Consider the following 4329-nt stretch of genomic DNA (forward strand, 5'->3'; position numbering starts at 1 on the left):
AAAAAAAAAAAAAATTATCCGGGCGTGGTGGCGCATGCCTGTACTCCCAGCTACTTGGGAAGCTGAGGAAAAAGAATCACTTGAACCTGGGAGGTGGAGGTTGCAGTGAGCCGAGATAGCACCATTGAACTCTAGCCTGGGCAACAAGAGAAAAACTCCATCTCTAATAATAATAATAATAATAATAATAAATAAAATAAAATAGAAATGCAAACTCTTCTCCACTTCTCATTATTCATCCCTACTTTTATTTTTCTCCTTACTACTTTTTAATATGTTGTATAATACAGTTATTTACAGTTGACTCTTGAACAACATGGGAATTAGGGGCACTAACCCCCGCTCAGTCAAAAATTGGTGTAAGCTTTCAAAACAATTTTATGGATACCTAGTAGGTGTATAGATGTACAGCGTGCATGAGTTGTTTTGGTACAGGCATACAATGTGAAATAAGCACATCGTGGAGATGCATATAACTTTTGACTTCCTGAACATTTGACTCCTGATAACCTACTGTTGACTAGAAGCTTTAACAGTAACAGTTGATTCACATGTAGTTTGTATGTATGTTGTATATTATATACTGTACTCTTACAGTAAACTAGAGAGGAGAAATTGTTATGAAGGACATCAAAGGGAAAATATATTTCCTATGTATTAAATGGAAGCAGATCATCATAGAGGTTTTCATCTCCATCTTAATGTTGAATAGGCTGAGGAGGAGGAGGGATTGGTCTTGCTGTCTAAGGGGTGGCAGAGGCGAGAGAAAATTTGTGTATTTGTGGACTCATGCGCTTTAAACCCGTGTTGTTCAAGGGTCAGCTGTATTTTGTTCTCTGTCTCCCGCAACACCCACACACGTGCACGCGCGCGCACACACACACGTAAGCACGCACGTCATAAGGGCAGGGACTTCTGTCATTTCCATTCCCCAACATTGAGACTCATGCCTGGCATCTTATAGGTCAAAGACTTGATGAGGGGAGAACGGGTAAGCATGAGAGCCTCTACATGTGTGTACGTGAACTCATTTGCGTCTCTTGACAGCCCTCCTCAGGAAGCAGAGAGAATGATCTTTGCCACTGTAGGAACCAAGGCTTAGGGAAGGGGCCAGGGCCGTGTCCATCCTGCGTTCCTGTTGTCGATCTTCATTGTCCTTGATATTGCCTGTTGCTTGGGAATGGGCTTTGCAGGCCCTTAAATAAGGGCGCCCAGCTCTTTGAGGGATTGGTGGCATTTTCAGTGGAAGTAAATGAAAAGCTTCCTAATGTGGCTACTTTGAAGCAGACAGAGTCATTAGACGGAGAAGGTCTGGTGGGTTATACCCTAAGTGATCATATGATTGGCACATTTATCACCTATGATATTGAGCACAGCAAGTAAATTTGATCCTCATCTTCTGGAATGCATTAGTGGTGGTTTATATCCCTTGAAAGGCCGAGGCTTAACCCATTTCCCATGACATTGTTCAATGTCCCTTCTGTCCCAGGAGAGAGACCTAATTCAACTCATGTCTTCTTCTCTTCCTTCTGTGGCTGCCTTAAAATTGGATGGTTGATTGCAGTCAGTATCTTTGCCTGTGACTTCATGTAATTATTTCCTTCCCAATTCCTTTCCCCATTGCATATCGCCTTTTGCTTAATCTGCACTTTGGTGTTCTGTATACATGTATTTTAATTGTAAGTTAACTCATTTTGGGGGAGGGCAGGAATTAAGGCTTATATTATAAACGAAACAAGAATTCTTATCACTATACCATCGTCAGTTCATCATCTCTATGCATTATTTTACGATGACACTACATAAATTAGTTTCTTTTCTGAAATAAAGGCTCATTCCAAGAATACCTTTTAAAATTTTTTTAAATTTTTTTTTATGACAGTTAATACCCTTGAGCTTCTGGATCTTTTTACAAACATTATCAGACAAGTAAAGAAAGCTGGGTATTATTTCTTTGACAAAGTAGAGAAAGTTGAGGTCAACCGTAGGCCAAGGACTCACTCATCTCATGCTATATTTGCTCCCTTCCTCTATTCGTAACCGTCTCTTTGTAGACTTGATAATTACTCAGTGTCTACTACATGGGTGTAGACCTATGGGTCCTGTCGTCTAGTAGCTAGTGAGGAAGTGGGACATAGCAGGACAGTGTAGTATAGCAGTATAGCATCCTACCTGCCTGGCCGAGGCATTGTCTACTAGGAGTGGACCTGTCCTGGAGTGTCAGGGACAACTTCCCACTGGTGGTGGCCCTGGAAGAAATCCCCTGGAATTTCTTTTTTTTTTTTTGAGACGTATTCTTGCTTTTTTGCCCCAGGCTGGAGTGCATTGGCGTGATCTTGGCTCACTGCAGCCTCCGCCTCACAAGTTTAAGCGATTCTCCTACCTCAGCCCCCTGAGTAGCTGGGATTACAGGCATGCACCATCATGCCTGGCTAATTTTTGTATCTTTAGTAGAGATGGGATTTCACTATGTTGGTCTGGCTGGTCTTGGACTCCCGACATCAAGAGATCCACCTGCTTTGGCTTCCCAAAGTGCTGGGATTACAGGAGTAAGCCACCAAGCCTGCCATCCTGTAATATTTTTGATTTTTGCGATAAAGAGTCTGTAGGCTGGAGGAACAGCCTGCTTGTGTGTATAGGTGTAGGTGATGAATTTGGGATACTCGAAGTGGAGTTGGGGCTACTAGAGAGGAGCCAGATCATATGAATTGAGTAGCACAGTTGATGTGAAGTCATTTCAAGGACTTTGAGCAAGACATTGCTGGGTCAGACTTGGGTGTTCTGTCTGTTTATGTGGACCCTTGGCCTTTGATATCAGGGCTTGTGAGTGCAGATCCATCTGCCTGACCCCTGAATGCCCCTTACCTGTCCCCAGTCCTTTGATCTCACCTCTCCTCCCTGCTGATGTATTCAATGCTGGCCTTGCTCTGCTCAAATCTCACCTGCCCTAAGAAGCTTCGCCTGACCTTTCCAAGCCTCAGGAAGTCCCTGCCTTCCCTGTCTTTGCCTTGGTTTTCTGCGTTAGCCATTTAGAGAGAGGAACTAGTTTCAGGTCCCAGCCTTATCAGCTGGTAGATTTGTGATGTCATGTGTATCATGAGATTTTCTGGGTCTTACTTTCTGCATCTATAAAATGGACATGATAATAATACTTTCCAGATGAAGAAGATAAACAGACATACATTTGTATTCTTCCTCAGGCAAATGTGAATTTGGGCTTGATCACCTTCCTCTTAAACGACATTCATGGTGGGGATTAAAGCCATAGGGTTCTAGTAAGCTACATCTCTCTCCATGTTCTGTTATCCATCCTCACTGACATTGCTGTAGGGTGGTGAGACAAACAGGGCGTTAGATACACTCTTACTTTATTTGGTTTAGCAAAATATTAGCACCTTTATGGGCCTTGGTTTCCTCATTGCGATATATACAAGAGTAATACCTACTACGTCCTTTAATGTGAGAATTGAATCAGATGGTGAATGGATCACCCTCTGTTCAGTGCCCAGCCCCAAATAAATGCTAATTAAATGGCTTAATCAAACCAGCTCAGGCTGTGACTGGATGTCATCCCTTGGTACAGTCTGACATTTCTTGATTCTTGTTAACAGCCCTATGACAATGTTGTCATAAGAAATAGAAAACATCATTTTCTTTAGGGACCAATTTGGAGCCCACCCATAACTGTCTTCCAACTCCTCCTGGCTTCCCCGTCACCTTGACCTTCAGGGAGCCTCATTTCTGCTGCTGGCATTGACCCATCCATGGTAGCCATGACAAACTGATTCTCCCCACCCGGCTTTTCCGAATCTATTCCCATCTCATCTCAAAACCTCTTTCTGTCATCCATATTGCCTTGCTTTCTTATTCCTTTGCCGTTTAGTAGGTATTGATTTCTATTAAGATGATCATTAGGATTTATTGAGCAGAGAAGTAGATATTGACACTGGCTGGGAGGCATGATCCGAATGGGGAGGGAATTCTGTCCCTGCATCCCAATTCCCCCAGTCTTGCCTGCTGCTGATAAAGTTAGCTGGAGTCCCAGTATGGTGCCCCATCTGTGCAGTAGGGAAATTACTGCCCACCTTGGGCCTGGCTCAGTAATGGACGCTTCACAAATGCACCATATTAAAAGGGGCTTTGCACATCTGGTATTAGAATATTTCCAGCCCTGGCTCAATGCGTGGCACAGGTGACTGTTCGCAGATATTTTTAGAAGCAAGGAAAGGAGGAGGGGAGGAGTATATCATAAGGCATTTGGCATCTCCTGCCTTTGCTGAGTAAAGGGGAAGGAATTTAGGATTTGTACGGGGAATAGTACCACATGTT

At 43.2% G+C, this 4329-nt stretch overlaps 1 protein-coding gene and 1 long non-coding RNA gene across 4 annotated transcripts in view; one reads left to right on the forward strand and one right to left on the reverse strand.

Annotated features, from left to right (window-relative positions):
- LARGE (like-glycosyltransferase) overlaps positions 1 to 4329 on the forward strand; it is a 692738-nt gene that overhangs the window by 204115 nt on the left and 484294 nt on the right. The window lies entirely within an intron of this gene.
- The window catches only part of LOC105538940, a 25854-nt gene that overhangs the window by 18885 nt on the left and 2640 nt on the right, over positions 1 to 4329 (reverse strand). The window contains exon 3 of the long non-coding RNA XR_001005986.1: positions 3183 to 3324. This is a non-coding gene — a long non-coding RNA (uncharacterized LOC105538940). The remainder of the gene's footprint in view (positions 1 to 3182; positions 3325 to 4329) is intronic.

This window comes from Mandrillus leucophaeus, unplaced genomic scaffold, assembly GCF_000951045.1.
Source record: "Mandrillus leucophaeus isolate KB7577 unplaced genomic scaffold, Mleu.le_1.0 Scaffold2, whole genome shotgun sequence".
In the NCBI taxonomy this organism is placed as follows: Eukaryota; Metazoa; Chordata; class Mammalia; order Primates; family Cercopithecidae; genus Mandrillus; species Mandrillus leucophaeus.